The sequence below is a fragment of the Heterodontus francisci genome, chromosome 3 (genome assembly GCF_036365525.1).
Source record: "Heterodontus francisci isolate sHetFra1 chromosome 3, sHetFra1.hap1, whole genome shotgun sequence".
Lineage (NCBI taxonomy): Eukaryota > Metazoa > Chordata > Chondrichthyes > Heterodontiformes > Heterodontidae > Heterodontus > Heterodontus francisci.
This window is the reverse complement of record NC_090373.1, coordinates 210,106,472-210,128,795: the sequence shown is the minus strand read 5'-3', so window position 1 is coordinate 210,128,795 and position 22,324 is coordinate 210,106,472. Positions and strand designations below refer to the sequence as shown.

General features: G+C 50.6%; 1 protein-coding gene across 2 annotated transcripts in view; it reads left to right on the top strand.

The window, feature by feature from the left end:
• Positions 1-290: 290 nt before the first annotated feature.
• Positions 291-22,324, top strand: part of LOC137366505 (equilibrative nucleoside transporter 1-like) — a 352,530-nt gene continuing 330,496 nt past the window's right edge. For both annotated transcript variants that reach the window (XM_068028318.1, XM_068028303.1), the window contains exon 1: positions 291-382. The gene's annotated coding sequence lies outside the window, so the exon portion shown is untranslated. The remainder of the gene's footprint in view (positions 383-22,324) is intronic.

Sequence of the window (22,324 nt, the reverse complement as noted above, 5' to 3'; positions counted from 1 at the left end):
ATAAACTGGATGTTGACAATGGGGGCGCTGAAAGCCAGCTGTTTATACAAACTGAAAATCATCTATTGTTTTAAGGGTCCTTTTCGGTAATGACCTTTTACAGGAATTGAAGCATTTGATAGATTTCTGTGCTGATTTATCATCTGCCTCCCTCTGCTATTGGTAACACAGTCAATTGTGGCTAAAAATTAAAGCTCTAACACTTTGCCTTTCGATTGTGTTTGGCTGGTGGCCGAGAGCCGAAAGGCACTAGGACCCAGTGGGAGGCAGCAACACTCAGGAGCAGTCAGTCAGATCAATCTGACAGCTGGATGAGAGTAAGAGGAGTTATTGAGAACAGTTGCACAGTGGAAGCCCTCAGTATTGACACACGGACAAGGACGTAAGGGAACTTCATGAATGTTTAACTGCTTAACTAGTGCTGCTTGTTGTTCTGACCATGTGCCTTTGTTAAGAGGGAGATCAGACTGTGAATATGTTGAAGATGATGGAGAGTGTGAGATTGTCTGGCTGATTTTGGGAGGATTTATATCTGAACTCTCTCACATGCTGGACACTGCAGGAGGCTCGCAGGGGAGAGAAAGTGTTTGCAGCAGCTCTGGGCGGGTGACAATTTGTCCCTCCGACCCTCGGATCGATCAATGAAGGTCATTGGCAGACACTGAGTGAGCATTGCAGCAGTCAGAGAGAGTGAGGGGAGCAGTGTGGAAAACTGCCTTACAGATTCTTCCAGTGTTACATGTAGCTGGAATTTAGATTGTACTGTTTAGAACTGAGTGCTGTACTGTCTGTATACGATACTGTCTCTCTGAGTGCTGTACTGTCTGTATACGATACTGTCTCTCTGAGTGCTGTACTGTCTGTATACGATACTGTCTCTCTGAGTGCTGTACTGTCTGTATACGATACTGTCTCTCTGAGTGCTGTACTGTCTGTATACGATACTGTCTCTCTGAGTGCTGTACTGTCTGTATACGATACTGTCTCTCTGAGTGCTGTACTGTCTGTATACGATACTGTCTCTCTGAGTGCTGTACTGTCTGTATACGATACTGTCACTCTGAGTGCTGTACTGTCTGTATACGATACTGTCTCTCTGAGTGCTGTACTGTCTTTACACAATACTGTCTCTCTGAGTGCTGTACTGTCTGTATACGATACTGTCTCTCTGAGTGCTGTACTGTCTGTATACAATACTGTCTCTCTGAGTGCTGTACTGTCTGTGTACGATACTGTCTCTCTGAGTGCTGTACTGTCTTTACACAATACTGTCTCTCTGAGTGCTGTACTGTCTGTATACGATACTGTCTCTCTGAGTGCTGTACTGTCTGTGTACGATACTGTCTCTCTGAGTGCTGTACTGTCTGTATACGATACTGTCTCTCTGAGTGCTGTACTGTCTGTGTACGATACTGTCTCTCTGAGTGCTGTACTGTCAGTATACGATACTGTCTCTCTGAGTGCTGTACTGTCTGTGTACGATACTGTCTCTCTGAGTGCTGTACTGTCTTTACACAATACTGTCACTCTGAGTGCTGTACTGTCTGTATACGATACTGTCTCTCGGAGTGCTGTACTGTCTGTGTACGATACTGTCTCTCTGAGTGCTGTACTGTCTGTATACGATACTGTCTCTCTGAGTGCTGTACTGTCTGTGTACGATACTGTCTCTCTGAGTGCTGTACTGTCAGTATACGATACTGTCTCTCTGAGTGCTGTACTGTCTGTATACGATACTGTCTCTCTGAGTGCTGTACTGTCTGTGTACGATACTGTCTCTCTGAGTGCTGTACTGTCTGTATACAATACTGTCTCTCTGAGTGCTGTACTGTCTGTATACGATACTGTCTCTCTGAGTGCTGTACTGTCTGTGTACGATACTGTCTCTCTGAGTGCTGTACTGTCAGTATACGATACTGTCTCTCTGAGTGCTGTACTGTCTGTGTACGATACTGTCTCTCTGAGTGCTGTACTGTCAGTATACGATACTGTCTCTCTGAGTGCTGTACTGTCTGTATACGATACTGTCTCTCTGAGTGCTGTACTGTCTGTGTACGATACTGTCTCTCTGAGTGCTGTACTGTCTGTATACGATACTGTCTCTCTGAGTGCTGTCCTGTCTGTATACGATACTGTCTCTCTGAGTGCTGTACTGTCTGTATGCGATACTGTCTCTCTGAGTGCTGTACTGTCTGTATACGATACTGTCTCTCTGAGTGCTGTACTGTCTGTATACGATACTGTCACTCAGCTCATGCCTCACAAGCCTTATTGAATTCTTTGAGGATGTGACAAAACACGTTGATGAAGGAAGAGTAGTGGATGTGGTGTATATGGATTTTAGCAAGGCGTTTGATAAGCTTCCCCATGGTAGGCTCATTCAGAAAGTAAGGAGGCATAGGATTCAGGGAAAGTTGGCTGTCTGGATACAAAATTGGCTGGCCCATAGAAGACAGAGGGTGGTAGTAGATGGAAAGTATTCAGCCTGGAGCTTGGTGACCAGTGGTGTTCCGCAGGGATCTGTTCTGGGACCTCTGCTCTTTGTGATTTTTATAAATGACTTGGATGAGGAAGTGGAAGGCTGGTTTAGCAAGTTTGCCAATGACACGAAGGTTGCTGGAGTTGTGGATAGTGTGGAGGGCTGTTGTAGGTTGCAACGGGACATTGACAGGATGCAGAGCTGGGCTGAGAAGTGGCAGATGGAGTTCAACCTGGAAAAGTGTGAAGTGATTCATTTTGGAGGGTCGAATTTGAATGCAGAATACAGGCTTAAAGACAGGATTCTTGGTAGTGTGGAGGAACAGAGGGATCTTGGGGTCCATGTCCATAGATCGCTCAAAGTTGCCACCCAAGTTGATAGGGTTGTTAAGAAGGCGTATGGTGTGTTGGCTTTCATTAACAGGGGGATTGAGTTTAAGAGCCGCGAGGTTATGCTGCAGCTCTATAAAGCTCCGGTTAGACCACACTTGGAATATTGTGTTCAGTTCTGGTCGCCTCATTATAGGAAGGATGTGGAAGCTTTAGAGATGGTGCAGAGGAGATTTACCAGGATGCTGCCTGGACTGGAGGGCATGTCTTACGAAGAAAGATTGAGGGAGCTAGGGCTTTTCTCATTGGAGCGAATAAGGATGAGAGGTGACTTGATAGAGGGGTACATGATGATGAGAGGCATAGATAGAGTGGAGAGCCAGAGACTTTTTCCCAGGGTGGAAAGGGCTATCACCAGGGGGCATAATTTTAAGGTGATTGGAGGAAGGTTTCGGGGAGATGTCAGAGGTAGGTTCTTTATACAGAGAGTGGTGGGTGCGTGGAATGCGCTGCCAGCGGTGGTGGTAGAAGCAAATAGATTAGGGACATTTAAGCGACTCTAGGACAGGTACATGGAAGATAGTGGAATGAAGGGTAGGTAGTTAGTTTGATCTTAGAGTAGGTTAAAGGTTCGGCACAACATCGTGGGCCGAAGGGCCTGTACTGTGCTGTACTGTTCTGTGTTCTATGTTCTTTGGTACTGTCTCTGAGTGCTGTACTGTCTATACACAATACTGTCCAGGGACATAAATCCCTGAAGGTTGCTACCCAGGTTAATAGGGCTGTTAAGAAGGCATATGGTGTGTTAGCCTTTATTAGTAGGGGGATCGAGTTTCGGAGCCACGAGGTCATGCTGCAGCTGTACAAAACTCTGGTGAGACCGCACCTGGAGTATTGCGTGCAGTTCTGGTCACCGCATTATAGGAAGGATGTGGAAGCTTTGGAAAGGGTGCAGAGGAGATTTACTAGGATGTTGCCTGGTATGGAGGGAAGGTCTTACGAGGAAAGGCTGAGGGACTTGAGGTTGTTTTCGTTGGAGAGAAGGAGGAGGAGAGGTGACTTAATAGAGACATATAAGATAATCAGAGGGTTAGATAGGGTGGATAGTGAGAGTCTTTTTCCTCGGATGGTGATGGCAAACACGAGGGGACATAGCTTTAAGTTGAGGGGTGATAGATATAGGACAGATGTTAGAGGTAGTTTCTTTACTCAGAGAGTAGTAGGGGCGTGGAATGCCCTGCCTGCAACAGTAGTAGACTCGCCAACTTTAAGGGCATTTAAGTGGTCATTGGACAGACATATGGATGAAAATGGAATAGTGTAGGTCAGATGGTTTCACAGGTCGGCACAACATCGAGGGCCGAAGGGCCTGTACTGCGCTGTAATGTTCTAATTCTAATTCTAATTCTAAATTGAACAGCCGCAAGTACAAACATGAAAAAAAACAGTGGGTAGGCAAACTGAACAAACTAAGATGAAATAAAATAAACAAAAAAAGGAAAAAGAATAACTAAAAATAAGAGTAAAATGGGGAGCTGTCATGCTCTGAAATGATTGAACTCAATGTTCAGTCCGGCAGGCTGTAGTGTGCCTAATCGGTAAATGAGATGCTGTTCCTCGAGCTTGCGTTGACTCTGACAGCCACGTTCAGGTCCCTCTCCAGACGGCTGTCTCTGACTGCCACGTTCAGGTCCCTCTCCAGACGGCTGTCTCTGACTGCCACGTTCAGGTCCCTCTCCAGACGGCTGTCTCTGACTGCCACGTTCAGGTCCCTCTCCAGACGGCTGTCTCTGACTGCCACGTTCAGGTCCCTCTCCAGACGGCTGTCTCTGACTGCCACGTTCAGGTCCCTCTCCAGACGGCTGTCTCTGACTGCCACATTCAGGTCCCTCTCCAGACGGCCGTCTCTGACTGCCACGTTCAGATTCCTCTCCAGACGGCCGTCTCTGACTGCTACGTTCTGGTTCCTCTCCAGACGGCTGTCTCTGACTGCCACGTTCAGCGCCCTCTCCAGACGCCTGTCTCTGACTGCTACGTTCAGGTTCCTCTCCAGACGGCTGTCTCTGACTGCCACGTTCAGGTTCCTCTCCAGACGCCTGTCTCTGACTGCCACGTTCAGGTTCCTCTCCAGACGGCTGTCTCTGACTGCCACGTTCAGGTCCCCCTCCAGACGCCTGTCTCTGACAGCCACGTTCAGGTTCCTCTCCAGACGGCTGTCTCTGACTGCCACGTTCAGGTCCCCCTCCAGACGCCTGTCTCTGACAGCCACGTTCAGCGCCCTCTCCAGACGGCTGTCTCTGACTGCCACGTTCAGGTCCCTCTCCAGACGGCTGTCTCTGACTGCCACGTTCAGGTCCCCCTCCAGACGCCTGTCTCTGACTGCCACGTTCAGGTTCCTCTCCAGACGGCTGTCTCTGACTGCCACGTTCAGGTCCCCCTCCAGACGCCTGTCTCTGACTGTCACGTTCAGGTCCCTCTCCAGACGCCTGTCTCCGCCTGCCACGTTCAGCGACCTCTCCAGACGGCTTTCTCTGACTGCCACGTTCAGCGACCTCTCCAGACGGCTGTCTCTGACTGCCACGTTCAGGTCCCTCTCCAGACGGCTGTCTCTGACTGCCACGTTCAGGTCCCTCTCCAGACGCCTGTCTCTGACTGTCACATTCAGGTTCCTCTCCAGACGGCTGTCTCTGACTGCCACGTTCAGGTTCCTCTCCAGACGGCTGTCTCTGACTGCCACGTTCAGGTTCCTCTCCAGACGCCTGTCTCTGACTGCCACGTTCAGGTCCCTCTCCAGACGGCTGTCTCTGACTGCCACGTTCAGCGCCCTCTCCAGACGGCTGTCTCTGACTGCCACGTTCAGGTCCCTCTCCAGACGGCTGTCTCTGACTGCCACGTTCAGGTCCCTCTCCAGACGCCTGTCTCTGACTGCCACTTTCAGGTCCCTCTCCAGACGGCTGTCTCTGACTGCCATGTTCAGGTCCCTCTCCAGACGGCTGTCTCTGACTGCCACATTCAGGTTCCTCTCCAGACGCCTGTCTCTGAATGCCATGTTCAGGTCCCTCTCCAGACGGATGTCTCTGACTGCCATGTTCAGGTCCCTCTACAGACGGCCGTGTCTGACTGCCACGTTCAGGTCCCTCTCCAGACGGCTGTCTCTGACTGCCACGTTCAGGTCCCTCTCCAGACGGCTGTCTCTGACTGCCACTTTCAGGTCCCTCTCCAGACGCCTGTCTCTGACTGCCACGTTCAGGTCCCTCTCCAGACGGCTGTCTCTGACTGCCACGTTCAGGTCCCTCTCCAGACGCCTGTCTCTGACTGCCACGTTCAGCTCCCTCTCCAGACGGCTGTCTCTGACTGCCACTTTCAGGTCCCTCTCCAGACGGCTGTCTCTGACAGCCACGTTCAGCTCCCTCGCCAGACGGCCGTCTCCGCCAGCCACGTTCAGCTCTCTCTCCAGACGGCTGTCTCTGACTGCTATGTTCAGGTCCCTCTCCAGACGCCTGTCTCTGACTGCCACGTTCAGGTCCCTCTCCAGACAGCTGTCTCTGACTGCCACGTTCAGGTCCCTCTCCAGACGGCTGTCTCTGACTGCCACGTTCAGGTCCCTCTCCAGACGGCTGTCTCTGACTGCCACGTTCAGGTCCCTCTCCAGACGGCTGTCTCTGACTGCCACGTTCAGGTTCCTCTCCAGACGGCTGTCTCTGACAGATACGTTCAGGTCCCTCTCCAGACGGATGTCTCTGACTGCCATGTTCAGGTCCCTCTCCAGACGGCTGTCTCTGACTGCCACATTCAGGTTCCTCTCCAGACGCCTGTCTCTGAATGCCACGTTCAGGTCCCTCTCCAGACGGCTGTCTCTGACTGCCACATTCTGGTTCCTCTCCAGACGGCTGTCTCTGACTGCCACGTTCAGGTCCCTCTCCAGACGGCTGTCTCTGACAGCCACGTTCAGGTCCCTCTCCAGACGCCGGTCTCTGACAGCCACTTTCAGGTCCCTCTCCAGACGGCTGTCTCTGACAGCCACGTTCTGCTCCCTCTCCAGACGGCTGTCTCTGACTGCCACGTTCAGGTTCCTCTCCAGACGGCTGTCTCTGACTGCCACGTTCAGGTCCCTCTCCAGACGGCTGTCTCTGACTGCCACGTTCAGGTCCCTCTCCAGACGGCTGTCTCTGACTGCCACGTTCAGGTCCCTCTCCAGACGGCTGTCTCTGACTGCCACTTTCAGGTCCCTCTCCAGACGGCTGTCTCTGACTACTACGTTCAGGTTCCTCTCCAGACGCCTGTCTCTGACTGCCACGTTCAGGTCCCTCTCCAGACGGCTGTCTCTGACAGCCACGTTCAGGTTCCTCTCCAGACGGCTGTCTCTGACTGCCACGTTCAGGTCCCTCTCCAGACGGCTGTCTCTGACTGCCACTTTCAGGTCCCTCTCCAGACGGCTGTCTCTGACTGCCACGTTCAGGTCCCTCTCCAGACGGCTGTCTCTGACTGCTATGTTCAGGTCCCTCTCCAGACGCCTGTCTCTGACTGCCACGTTCAGGTCCCTCTCCAGACAGCTGTCTCTGACTGCCACGTTCAGGTCCCTCTCCAGACGCCTGTCTCTGACTGCCACGTTCAGGTCCCTCTCCAGACAGCTGTCTCTGACTGCCACGTTCAGGTCCCTCTCCAGACGGCTGTCTCTGACTGCCACGTTCAGGTCCCTCTCCAGACGGCTGTCTCTGACTGCCACGTTCAGGTCCCTCTCCAGACGCCTGTCTCTGACTGCCACGTTCAGCTCCCTCTCCAGACGGCTGTCTCTGACTGCCACGTTCAGGTTCCTCTCCAGACGGCTGTCTCTGACTGCCACGTTCAGGTCCCTCTCCAGACGGCTGTCTCTGACTGCCACGTTCAGGTCCCTCTCCAGACGGCTGTCTCTGACTGCCACGTTCAGGTCCCTCTCCAGACGGCTGTCTCTGACTGCCACGTTCAGGTTCCTCTCCAGACGGCTGTCTCTGACTGCCACGTTCAGGTCCCTCTCCAGACGGCCGTCTCTGACAGCCACGTTCAGGTCCCTCTCCAGACGGCTGTCTCTGACTGCTACGTTCAGGTCCCTCTCCAGACGGCTGTCTCTGACTGCCATGTTCAGGTCCCTCTCCAGACGCCTGTCTCTGACTGCCACGTTCAGGTCCCTCTACAGACGCCTGTCTCTGACTGCCACATTCAGGTCCCTCTCCAGACGCCTGTCTCTGACTGCCACGTTCAGGACCCTCTCCAGACGGCTGTCTCTGACAGCCACGTTCAGGTCCCTCTACAGACGCCTGTCTCTGACTGCCACGTTCAGGTCCCTCTCCAGACGGCTGTCTCTGACTGCCACGTTCAGGTTCCTCTACAGACGCCTGTCTCTGACTGCCACGTTCAGCTCCCTCTCCAGACGCCTGTCTCTGACTGCCACGTTCAGGTCCCTCGCCAGACGCCTGTCTCTGACTGCCACGTTCAGCTCCCTCTCCAGACAGCTGTCTCTGACTGCTACGTTCAGGTCCCTCTCCAGACGGCCGTCTCTGACTGCCACGTTCAGGTTCCTCTCCAGACAGCCGTCTCTGACTACTACGTTCAGGTCCCTCTCCAGACGGCCGTCTCTGACTGCCACGTTCAGGTCCCTCTCCAGACGCCTGTCTCTGACAGCCACGTTCAGGTCCCTCTCCAGACGGCCGTCTCTGACTGCCACGTTCAGGTCCCTCTCCAGACGCCTGTCTCTGACTGCCACGTTCAGCGCCCTCTCCAGACGGCTGTCTCTGACAGCCACGTTCAGGTTCCTCTCCAGACGCCTGTCTCTGACTGCCACGTTCAGGTCCCTCTCCAGACGGCTGTCTCTGACAGCCACGTTCAGGTTCCTCTCCAGACGGCTGTCTCTGACTGCCACGTTCAGGTCCCTCTCCAGACGGCTGTCTCTGACAGCCACGTTCAGGTTCCTCTCCAGACGGCTGTCTCTGACTGCCACGTTCAGCGCCCTCTCCAGACGGCTGTCTCTGACTGCCACGTTCAGGTTCCTCTCCAGACGGCTGTCTCTGACTGCTACGTTCAGGTCCCTCTCCAGACGCCTGTCTCTGACAGCCACGTTCAGGTCCCTCTCCAGACAGCTGTCTCTGACTGCCACGTTCAGCTCCCCCTCCAGACGGCTGTCTCTGACTGCCATGTTCAGGTTCCTCTCCAGACGGCTGTCTCTGACAGCCACGTTCAGGTCCCTCTCCAGCCGCCTGTCTCTGAATGCCACGTTCAGGTCCCTCTCCAGACAGCTGTCTCTGACTGCCACGTTCAGCTCCCCCTCCAGACGGCTGTCTTTGACTGCCACGTTCAGGTCCCTCTCCAGACGCCTGTCTCTGACAGCCACGTTCAGGTCCCTCTCCAGACGGCCGTGTCTGACTGCCACGTTCAGGTCCCTCTCCAGACGCCTGTCTCTGACAGCCACGTTCAGGTTCCTCTCCAGACGCCTGTCTCTGACTGCCACGTTCAGGTTCCTCTCCAGACGCCTGTCTCTGACTGCCACGTTCAGGTCCCTCTCCAGACGGCTGTCTCTGACAGCCACGTTCAGGTCCCTCTCCAGACGGCCGTCTCTGACTGCCACGTTCAGGTCCCTCTCCAGACGCCTGTCTCTGACTGCCACGTTCAGGTTCCTCTCCAGACGCCTGTCTCTGACTGCCACGTTCAGCGCCCTCTCCAGACGGCTGTCTCTGACAGCCACGTTCAGGTTCCTCTCCAGACGGCTGTCTCTGACTGCCACGTTCAGGTCCCTCTCCAGACGGCTGTCTCTGACAGCCACGTTCAGGTTCCTCTCCAGACGGCTGTCTCTGACTGCCACGTTCAGCGCCCTCTCCAGACGGCTGTCTCTGACTGCCACGTTCAGGTTCCTCTCCAGACGGCTGTCTCTGACTGCTACGTTCAGGTCCCTCTCCAGACGCCTGTCTCTGACAGCCACGTTCAGGTCCCTCTCCAGACAGCTGTCTCTGACTGCCACGTTCAGCTCCCCCTCCAGACGGCTGTCTTTGACTGCCATGTTCAGGTTCCTCTCCAGACGGCTGTCTCTGACAGCCACGTTCAGGTCCCTCTCCAGCCGCCTGTCTCTGAATGCCACGTTCAGGTCCCTCTCCAGACGGCTGTCTCTGACTGCCACGTTCAGGTCCCTCTCCAGACGGCTGTCTCTGACAGCCACGTTCAGGTCCCTCTCCAGACGGCTGTCTCTGACTGCCACGTTCAGGTCCCTCTCCAGACGGCTGTCTCTGACTGCCACGTTCAGGTCCCTCTCCAGACGCCTGTCTCTGACAGCCACGTTCAGGTTACTCTCCAGACGGCCATCTCTGACTGCCACGTTCAGGTCCCTCTCCAGACGGCTGTCTCTGACTGCCACGTTCAGGTCCCTCTCCAGACGCCTGTCTCTGACAGCCACGTTCAGGTCCCTCTCCAGACGGCTGTCTCTGACTGCCACGTTCAGGTTCCTCTCCAGACGCCTGTCTCTGACTGCCACGTTCAGGTCCCTCTCCAGACGGCTGTCTCTGACTGCCACGTTCAGGTTACTCTCCAGACGGCCATCTCTGACTGCCACATTCAGGTTCCTCTCCAGACGGCTGTCTCTGACTGCCACGTTCAGGTCCCTCTCCAGACGGCTGTCTCTGACTGCCACGTTCAGGTCCCTCTCCAGACGGCTGTCTCTGACTGCCACGTTCAGGTCCCTCTCCAGACGGCTGTCTCCGCCTGCCACGTTCAGGTTCCTCTCCAGACGCCTGTCTCTGACTGCCACGTTCAGGTCCCTCTCCAGACGGCTGTCTCTGACTGCCACGTTCAGGTCCCTCTCCAGACGGCTGTCTCTGACTGCCACGTTCAGGTCCCTCTCCAGACGGCTGTCTCCGCCTGCCACGTTCAGGTTCCTCTCCAGACGGCTGTCTCTGACTGCCACGTTCAGGTTCCTCTCCAGACGGCTGTCTCTGACTGCCATGTTCAGGTCCCTCTCCAGACGGCTGTCTCTGACTGCCACGTTCAGGTTCCTCTCCAGACGGCTGTCTCTGACTGCCATGTTCAGGTCCCTCTCCAGACGGCTGTCTCTGACTGCCACGTTCAGGTTCCTCTCCAGACGGCTGTCTCTGACTGCCATGTTCAGGTCCCTCTCCAGACGGCTGTCTCTGACTGCCACGTTCAGGTTCCTCTCCAGACGCCTGTCTCTGACAGCCACGTTCAGGTTCCTCTCCAGACGCCTGTCTCTGACTGCCACGTTCAGGTCCCTCTCCAGACGCCTGTCTCTGACTGCCACGTTCAGGTTCCTCTCCAGACGCCTGTCTCTGACTGCCACGTTCAGGTCCCCCTCCAGACGCCTGTCTCTGACAGCCACGTTCAGGTTCCTCTCCAGACGGCTGTCTCTGACTGCCACGTTCAGCTCCCTCTCCAGACGGCTGTCTCTGACTGCCACGTTCAGGTCCCTCTCCAGACGGCTGTCTCTGACAGCCACGTTCAGGTCCCTCTCCAGCTGCTCCACAGATACTGATGGCAGTTATCGTGTTTTCGTGCCAGTTTTTCTGTCTGGCCCTCAGCTGTGCTCCCACTACAACTGCAAGCCTGCGTTGTAAGGGCTGTGATGTCCTGGCCTCCCGTCTTAGGGATGGGAAACACGGAAGCAGCCGATTAATTGGCCACCTCCCGTACAATGAGGCTGTCAGGTGAAACTCGTGGGGTCGGGACACAGAAGTGATCCCGATGTTGGGATCCTTACGCCTGTGGGAAATTTCAGCCCAATGTACCACTTCACTCTTCTCTGTGTTAAATTTTACCTTTGATTCTCCAACAGGTATTCAGTTCTGAATACTGAGGAAAGTGATGCTTCACCTGGGAAGTGCAGCCAGAGCCAAGTCCACAGCACCCCGGGTGGCTCAGCTGTCCAGGGGAGGTACAGGGAAGACTGGAAGAGCCATAGTGATAGGTGATTCAATAGTCAGGGGAACAGACAGGCCACAGAATCCAGGATGGTGTGTTGCCTCCCTGGTACCAGGGTCAAGGATATCACTGAGCAGCTGCAGAGCATCCTGAAGGGGGAGGGTGAACAGCCAGCAGTCGTGGTCCACATCGGCACCAATGACATAGGTAGAAAGAGGGATGTGGTCCTGCAGTCAGAATTTAGGGAGCTAGATAAGAAATTAGCGAGCAGGACCTCAAAAGTAGTAATCTCCAGATTACTCCCAGTGCCACGTGCAAGTGAGTATAGAAATAGAAGGATAAGACAGATGAATGTGTGGCTGGAAAGATGGTGCAGGAGGGAGGGCTTCAGATTCCTGGGATACTGGGACCGGCTCTGGGGGAAGATGGGACCTGTACAGGCTGGACAGGTTGCACCTGAATAGAGCTGGGACTGAGTTTCTTGTGGGACGTTTTACTAGTGCTGTTAGGGAGGGTTAAACTAGATTGGCAGGGGGATGGGGACCTGAGGGTAGACTCAAATGAAAATGGAAGGCAGAAAATTAATGGATGAGTCTGGAAGACAGAGGAAATAAAGGTTAGAAAATAAAAGAGTTTGACACTGCTCAAGGGTATCTATTTCAAAAAAGGGGCAATCACACTGCTGGGAGTGTACTATAGACCCCCCAAACAGTCAGAGGGAGATAGAAGAGCAGATATGTAGGGAAATCTCTGAGAAGTGCAACAACAATAGGACAGTAATAGTCGGGGATTTTAACTACCCCAATATTAACTGGGATAGTTTTAGTGTGAAAGGAATTGAGGGAGCAGAATTCTTGAGGTTCATTCAGGAGAACTTTATGTAGCAAGTAGCAGTATGTAGCAAGTCCAACAAGAGAGGGCACAGTTTTAGACTTAGTTTTAAGATATGGAGATGGGCAGGTGGAAGGAGTGGCAGTGGGGGAGCATTTTGGTGGTAGTGATCATAATTCAATCAGTTTTAACATAATGATGGAAAAGGACAGAGATAGATCAGGAGTTATAGTTCTCAATTGGGGCAAGGTCAATTTTACTAAACTGAGGAGTGATTTAGCAAAAGTGGACTGGAAACAGCTACTTGAGGGTAAATCAGTGTCAGAACAGTGGGAGGCATTCAAAGGGGAGATTCAAGGGGTTCAGAGTAAACATGTTCCCACAAAGAAAAAGGGTGAGGCGGCCAAATCTAGAGCCTCATGGATGTCGAGGAGTCTACAGGGTAAGATAAGGCAGAAAAGGAAAGCTTATGTCCGACACCGAGAACTCAATACTACAGAAAGCTGAGAGGAGTATAGAAAGTGGAGGGGTAAAATCAAAAAGGAAATTAGGAAAGCAAAGAGAGGGCATGAAAGAATATTGGCAAGCAAAATCAATGTGAACCCAAAGATGTTTTATCAGTACATTAGGAGTAAGAGGATAACTAAGGAGAGATTAGGGCCCATAAAAGACCAAAAAGGTAACAGGTGTAGGAGCGGAAGATATATGTATGGTTCTTAATGAATACTTTGTGTCTGTCTTCACAAAAGAGGGGGAGGATGCAGATGTTGTAGTTAAGGAGGAAGAGTGTGAAGTATTGGATATGATAACTATGGGGACAGAGGAAGTATTAATGGGATTGGCATCCTTGAAAGTTGATCTCAATCATCAGGACCAGATGCAATGTATCCTAGGCTGTTAAAAGAAGCAAGAGAGGAAATAGTGAAGGGTCTGACCATTGTTTTCCAGTCCTCACTGGATACAGGTGTGGTGCCAGAGGATTGGAGAAATGCTAATGTTGTATGTCTGTTTAAAAAGGGAGCGAGGGAGATAGACCGAATAATTACAGGCCAGTCAGACCAACCTTAATAGTGGGCAAATTATTGGAATCCATTCTGAGAGACAGGATAAGCTGTCACAGAGAAAGGTACAGGTTAATCAAAGATAGTCAGCATGGATTTGTTCAGGGAAGATCTTGTTTGACCAACTTGATCGAATATTTTGAAGAAGTAACAAGGAAGATAGATGAGGGTAGTGCAGTTGATGTGGTCTACATGGATTTTAGCAAGGCTTTTGACAAGGTCCCTCGTGGCAGACTGGTTAAAAAAATAAAAGCCCAAGGGATCCAGGGAAATGTAGCAAGGTGGATACAAAATTGGCTCAGTGGCAGGAAACAAAGAGTAATTGTTAACGGGTGTTTTAGTGATTGGAGGGATGTTTCCAGTGGTGTTCCGCAGGGCTCAGTACTGGGTCCCCTGCCTTTTGTGGTATATATTAACGATTTGGATGTAAATGTAGGGGGAATGATCAAGAAGTTTGCAGATGACACAAAGATTGGCCATGTGGTAGATAGCGAGGAGGATAGCTGTAGGCTGCAGGAAGATATTGATGGTCTGGTCAGATGGGCAGAAAAGTGGGAAATGGAATTCAACCTGGAGAAGTGTGAGGTGATGCATTTGGGGAGGTCAAACAAGGCAAAGGAATGCATGATTAATGAGAAAGTACTGTGAAGTGTAGAGGAAGTGAGGGACCTAGTAGGGAATGTCCACAGATCCCTGAAGGTAGCAGGACAGGTTGATAAGGTGGTTAAGAAGGCATATGGAATCCTTTCCTTTATTAGCCGAGGTATAGAATATAAAAGTAGGGAGGTTATGCTGGAACTGTAGAACTAATTGGTTAGGCCACAACTTGAGTACTGTGTGCAGTTCTGGTCACCTCATTACAGAAAGGATGTAATTGCACTAGAGAGGGTACGGAGGAGATTTATGAGGATGTTGCCAGGACTGGAAAAATGCAGCTATGAGGAAAGATTGGATAGGCTGGGGTTGTTCTCCTTGGAACAGAGGAGGCTGATGGGGAGATCTGATTGAAATGTTCAAGATAGTGAGTGGCCTGGATAGAGTGGAGGTGAAGGGTCTATTCACCTTAGCAGAGAGGTCAGTGACAAGGGGGCATAGATTTAAAGTGATTGGTAGAAGGATTAGAGGGGATGAGGGAAGATTTTTTTCATCCAGAGGGTGGTGATGGTCTGGAACTCACTGCCTGAAAGGGTAGTTGAGGCAGAGACCCTCAACTCATTCAAAAGGAATCTGGATATGCATCTCAAATGCCATAAGCTGCAGGGCTACGGACCAAATGCTGGAAGGTGGGATTCGAATAGGTGGATCGTTTCTCGGCTGGCACAGACACGATGGGCCAAGTGGCCTCTTTCTGTGCCGTAATCTTTCGAATATTCTATGGTTCTATGTGTCTGCCCATTTCACCAGTCTACCTACGTCCTCCTAAATACAAGCAAAATACTGCAGATGCTTGAAATCCGAAATGAAAACAGAAAGTGCTGGAAATACTCAGCAGGTCTGGCAGCATCTGTGAAGAGAGAAACAGAGTTAACGTTTCAGTTCTGATGAAAGGTCACAGGACTTCAATTTTGCAAACAAATCTGTTGCTAAATACTTTGTGACAGCCCATCAACTTTATCAGAGAACTCAATCAAGTTGCTCAAACAGGATTTGCCTTCAGCAAATCAGTGCTGATGGTTATTTACGAACCTATTTATCTCCAAATGCCAATAGGGATTATTGTCTCGAAACATTTCCCCACCACTGATGTTAGGCTGACTGGCCTGTAATATTTGCAGCCCTGAGTGCTGCACAGTGTTAATATTACACCTGTATCTCTGTCACATTGTGTTTGTATACATTGCACATGAGTTAGGAGGGCAAATGACCAAATGCTTGATCAAAGAGCGAGGTTTAATAAGAATGTCTGAAAGGAGGAAAGTGAGATCGGGATGCGGAGAGTTTTAGGGAGTGAATTCCAGAGCTTGGGCCCAGGCAGCTGAAGGCTGGGCCACCACTGATCGAGCGATTAAAATCAGGGATACTCAAGAGGCCAGAATTAGAGGAGCACAGCAATCTTGGAGGGTTGTGGGGCTGGAGGAGAGACAGAGATAGGGAGGAATAAGGTCATGGAGGGATTTGAAAACAAGGATGAGAATTTTCAACTCAAGATATTGCTTGACCGGGAGCCAATGTAGGTCAGTGAGTACAGGGGTAATAGGGGAACGGGACTTGGTGTGTGTTAATGTAGGTCAGTGAGTACAGGGGTGATAGGGGAACGGGACTTGGTGTGTGTTAATGTAGGTCAGTGAGTACAGGGGTGATGGGGGAACGGGACTTGGTGTGTGTTAATGTAGGTCAGTGAGTACAGGGGTGATAGGGGAACGGGTCTTGGCGTGTGTTAATGTAGGTCAGTGCGTACAGGGGTGATAGGGGAACGGGTCTTGGTGTGTGTTAATGTAGGTCAGTGAGTACAGGGGTGATAGGGGAACGGGACTTGGTGTGTGTTAATGTAGGTCAGTGAGTACAGGGGTGATAGGGGAATGGGACTTGGTGTGTGTTAATGTAGGTCAGTGAGTACAGGGGTGATAGGGGAACGGGTCTTGGTGTGTGTTAGTGTAGGTCAGTGAGTACAGGGGTGATAGGGGAACGGGACTTGGCGTGTGTTAATGTAGGTCAGTGAGTACAGGGGTGATAGGGGAACGGGACTTGGTGTATGTTAATGTAGGTCAGTGAGTACAGGGGTGATAGAGGAATGGGACTTGGTGTAAGTTAATGTAGGTCAGTGAGTACAGGGGTGATAGGGGAACGGGACTTGGTGTATGTTAATGTAGGTCAGTGAGTACAGGGGTGATAGGGGAACGGGACTTGGTGTATGTTAATGTAGGTCAGTGAGTACAGGGGTGATAGAGGAATGGGACTTGGTGTAAGTTAATGTAGGTCAGTGAGTACAGGGGTGAATGGGGAACGGGACTTGGTGTGTGTTAATGTAGGTCAGTGAGTACAGGGGTGATTGGGGAACGGGACTTGGTGTGTGTTAATGTAGGTCAGTGAGTACAGGGGTGATAGGGGAACGGGACTTGGTGTGTGTTAATGTAGATCAGTGAGTACAGGGGTGATTGGGGAACGGGACTTGGTGTGTGTTAATGTAGGTCAGTGAGTACAGGGGTGATAGAGGAACGGGACTTGGTGTGTGTTAATGTAGGTCAGTGAGTACAGGGGTGATAGGGGAACGGGACTTGGTGTATGTTAATGTCGGTCAGTGAGTACAGGGGTGATAGGGGAACGGGACTTGGTGTATGTTAATGTAGGTCAGTGAGTACAGGGGTGATAGAGGAATGGGACTTGGTGTAAGTTAATGTAGGTCAGTGAGTACAGGGGTGATTGGAGAACGGGAGTTGGTGTGTGTTAATGTAGGTCAGTGAGTACAGGGGTGATTGGGGAACGGGACTTGGTGTGTGTTAATGTAGGTCAGTGAGTACAGGGGTGATAGGGGAACGGGACTTGGTGTGTGTTAATGTAGGTCAGTGAGTACAGGGGTGATTGGGGAACGGGACTTGGTGTGTGTTAATGTAGGTCAGTGAGTACAGGGGTGATAGAGGAACGGGACTTGGTGTGTGTTAATGTAGGTCAGTGAGTACAGGGGTGATTGGGGAACGGGACTTGGTGTGTGTTAATGTAGGTCAGTGAGTACAGGGGTGATAGAGGAACGGGACTTGGTGTGTGTTAATGTAGGTCAGTGAGTACAGGGGTGATAGAGGAACGGGACTTGGTGTGTGTTAATATAGGTCAGCGAGTACAGGGGTGATAGAGGAACGGGACTTGGTGTGTGTTAATGTAGGTCAGTGAGTACAGGGGTGATAGAGGAACGGGACTTGGTGTGTGATAATGTAGGTCAGTGAGTACAGGGGTGATTGGGGAACGGGACTTGATGTGTGTTAATATAGGTCAGTGAGTACAGGGGTGATAGGGGAACGGGATTTGGTGTGTGTTAATGTAGGTCAGTGAGTACAGGGGTGATAGAGGAACGGGACTTGGTGTGTGTTAATGTAGGTCAGTGAGTACAGGGGTGATAGAGGAACGGGACTTGGTGTGTGATAATGTAGGTCAGTGAGTACAGGGGTGATTGGGGAACGGGACTTGGTGTGTGATAATGTAGGTCAGTGAGTACAGGGGTGATTGGGGAACGGGACTTGGTGTGTGTTAATGTAGGTCAGTGAGTACAGGGGTGATTGGGGAACGGGACTTGGTGTGTGTTAATATAGGTCAGTGAGTACAGGGGTGATGGGGGAACGGGACTTGGTGTGTGTTAATGTAGGTCAGTGAGTACAGGGGTGATTGGGGAACGGGACTTGGTGTGTGATAATGTAGGTCAGTGAGTACAGGGGTGATTGGGGAACGGGACTTGGTGTGTGTTAATATAGGTCAGTGAGTACAGGGGTGATTGGGGAACGGGACTTGATGTGTGTTAATATAGGTCAGTGAGTACAGGGGTGATAGGGGAACGGGATTTGGTGTGTGTTAATGTAGGTCAGTGAGTACAGGGGTGATAGAGGAACGGGACTTGGTGTGTGTTAATGTAGGTCAGTGAGTACAGGGGTGATAGAGGAACGGGACTTGGTGTGTGATAATGTAGGTCAGTGAGTACAGGGGTGATTGGGGAACGGGACTTGGTGTGTGATAATGTAGGTCAGTGAGTACAGGGGTGATTGGGGAACGGGACTTGGTGTGTGTTAATGTAGGTCAGTGAGTACAGGGGTGATTGGGGAACGGGACTTGGTGTGTGTTAATATAGGTCAGTGAGTACAGGGGTGATGGGGGAACGGGACTTGGTGTGTGTTAATGTAGGTCAGTGAGTACAGGGGTGATTGGGGAACGGGACTTGGTGTGTGATAATGTAGGTCAGTGAGTACAGGGGTGATTGGGGAACGGGACTTGGTGTGTGTTAATATAGGTCAGTGAGTACAGGGGTGATTGGGGAACGGGACTTGATGTGTGTTAATATAGGTCAGTGAGTACAGGGGTGATAGGGGAACGGGATTTGGTGTGTGTTAATGTAGGTCAGTGAGTACAGGGGTGATAGAGGAACGGGACTTGGTGTGTGTTAATGTAGGTCAGTGAGTACAGGGGTGATAGAGGAACGGGACTTGGTGTGTGATAATGTAGGTCAGTGAGTACAGGGGTGATTGGGGAACGGGACTTGGTGTGTGTTAATATAGGTCAGTGAGTACAGGGGTGATGGGGGAACGGGACTTGGTGTGTGTTAATGTAGGTCAGTGAGTACAGGGGTGATGGGGGAACGGGATTTGGTGTGTGTTAATGTAGGTCAGTGAGTACAGGGGTGATAGAGGAACGGGACTTGGTGTGTGATAATGTAGGTCAGTGAGTACAGGGGTGATTGGGGAACGGGACTTGATGTGTGTTAATATAGGTCAGTGAGTACAGGGGTGATAGGGGAACGGGACTTGGTGTGTGTTAATGTAGGTCAGTGAGTACAGGGGTGATGGGGGAACGGGACTTGGTGTGTGTTAATGTAGGACAGTGAGTACAGGGGTGATGGGGGAACGGGACTTGGTGTGTGTTAATGTAGGTCAGTGAGTACAGGGGTGATGGGGGAACGGGACTTGGTGTGTGATAATGTAGGACAGTGAGTACAGGGGTGATAGGGGAACGGGACTTGGTGTGTGTTAATGTAGGTCAGTGAGTACAGGGGTGATGGGGGAACGGGACTTGGTGTGTGTTAATGTAGGTCAGTGTGTACAGGGGTGATAGGGGAAAGGGACTTGGTGTGTGATAATGTAGGACAGTGAGTACAGGGGTGATGGGGGAACGGGACTTGGTGTGTGATAATGTAGGACAGTGAGTACAGGGGTGATGGGGGAACGGGACTTGGTGTGTGTTAATATAGGTCAGCGAGTACAGGGGTGATAGAGGAATGGGACTTGGTGTAAGTTAATGTAGGTCAGTGAGTACAGGGGTGATGGGGGAACGGGATTTGGTGTGTGATAATGTAGGACAGTGAGTACAGGGGTGATGGGGGAACGGGACTTGGTGTGTGTTAAGGTGGGGACAGCACAGTTTTGGATGACCTCAAGTTTACAGAGGATAGAATATGGGAGATCAGTCAGGAGTGTGTTGGAATAGTCAAGACCAGAGATAACAAAGGCATGAATGAGGGTTTCAGCAGCAAATGGGGATATTTCAGAATACTCAGGATAAGTATATTCCTACTATAAAGAAAAATTCTAAGTGGAGGACCCACCATTCGTGATTAACTAAAGAAGTTAAGGAAAGCATCAAACCTAAGGAAAATGCATATAATAGAGACGTGTTGTCAAAGCTTTTTGTCTTGCACTCATCAGGACAATACACAAGATTAACCAATGTAGGGGAAAACAACAACTTAAACTGCATGAGAAGAGAGTGCTGATTGGTTGGCAAGTGAACTCTGATTGGTAGAGGCATTGCCATGGAGAATGCACCAGTTTATGGTGACTGCCAAGTTTTGTTTGAAATTTAAACCAGGCAGCTTGACTCTGATTGGTCAAGGCATTGCGTTGAAGAATGAACCAGCGAATGAACTTATTTTGTTCAGCTGAAACAGGCGCAATGTTTGTCCATGTTCTTTCTGTCTGCAAAGAACAGGGCCCTGTGTATTAATATATGTAGCTTCCAGTACGTGGAAATGCGCCACACTGCGAGCCCAACTGACAATCTTAAATTGGTTGTCAGCGTAATTCTTAGCACACTGAGGATTATTTAGCAAATGTTGTCCAATCTAATGTTGGACACTGTGTTTAGATTTTTGCGAGCACGGGCTGGTTGGATACGGCCTGTACCTTGCCCATTGCGAACAGCCGAAGGGATATGTTGTTTGATACAATCCGTCAGTCTTTGGGACGTGTGGCCTATATACCAAGCATCATGCTGGCATTGAAATTCATATATCACATTATTCATTTGTGTGATAGGCAGGACATCTTATGACTTGACAACAGCATTCTGTACATGGCGAACACCACACGAGTTCCTACTGCATAGTAGCAACGTGAAACAACTAGCTTCACCTTTTGCTCAAATTTCTCAAGCTGCTACTATTTAAAAGAGGTGGCTAATGAGGTAGTGGATGTGTTGGTGTTAATTTTTCAAAATTCGCTAGATTCTGGAAAAGTTCCATCAGACTGGAAAGTAGCAAATATAACCCCTCTGTTCAAGAAGGGTGGAGACAGGAAACAGGTAACTATAGGCCATTAGCTTGATGTCTGTCGTGGGGAAGGTGTTAGAATCAATCATTAAGGAGGCTACAGCTGGGCACTTCGAAAAACTCAAGGTAATCGGGAATAGTCAGCATCGTTTTGTGAAAGGGAAATCATGTTTCCCTTCATGGGCGGCACAGTGGTGCAGTGGTTAGCACCGCAACCTCACAGCTCCAGCGACCTGGGTTCAATTCTGGGTACTGACTGTGTGGAGTTTGCAAATTCTCTCTGTGTCTGCGTGGGTTTTCTCCGGGTGCTCCGGTTTCCTCCCACAGCCAAAAAGACTTGCAGGTTGATAGGTAAATTGGCCATTATAAATTGTCACTAGTATAGGTAGGTGGTAGGGGAATATAGGGACAGGTGAGGATGTGATGGGAATGTGGGATTGGTGTCGGATTGGTATAGATGGGTGGTTGATGGTCGGCACAGACTCGGTGGGCCGAAGGGCCTGTTTCAGTGCTGTATCTCTAAATCAAAAAAAAAAATGTTTAACCAACTTATTGGAGTTCTTTGAAGGAGTAACATGCGCTGTGGATAAAGGAGAGCCCATTGACGTACAGTACTTGGATTTCCAGAAGGCATTTGACAAGGTGCCACATAAAGGGTTTTTATGCAAAGTAGGAACTCATGGTGTAGAGGGTAATATATTAGCATGGATAGAAGATTGGCTGGCAGACAGAAAACAGAGAGCATGCATAAATGGGTCCTTTTCTGATTGGCAGGATGTGACGAGTGGAGTCCCACAGGGGTCTCTGCTGGGGCCTCAACATTTTACAATTTATATCAATGACTTAGATGAGGGGAGTGATGGCGCGGTCGCTAAATTTGCAGACGACACAAAGATAGGTAGGAAAGTATGTTGTGACGAGGACATAAGGAGGTTACAGATCGATATAGATAGGCTGAGTGAGTTGGCAAAAATCTGGCAGATGGAGTATAATGTGGGAAAATGTGAAGTTGTTCACTTTAGCAGGAAGAATAAAAAAGCAGAGTATTACCTAAATGGAGAACGACTGCAGAATTCCGAGGTACAGAGGGATCTGGGTGTTCTAGTGTATGTTAGTATGCAGGTACAACAGGTATTAAAGAAGGCTAATGGAATGCTATCCTTTATTACAAGAGGAATTGAAAATAAAAGTAAGGATGTTATGCTTCAGTTATTCAAGGCATTGGTGAGACCACATCTCGAATAAAGAACAAAGAATAAAGCACAGTACAGCACAGGAACAGGCCATTCGGCCCTCCAAGCCTGTGCCAATCTTGATGCCTGCCTAAACTAAAACCTTCTGCACTTCTGGGGACCGTATCCCTCTATTCCCATCCTATTCATGTATTTGTCAAGATGCCTGTTAAACGTCGCTATCGTACCTGCTTCCACCACCTCCCCCGGCAGCAAGTTGCAGGCACTCACCACCCTCTGTGTAAAGAACTTGCCTCGCACATCCCCTCTAAACTTTGCCCATCGCACCTTAAACCTATGTCCCCTAGTAACTGACTCTT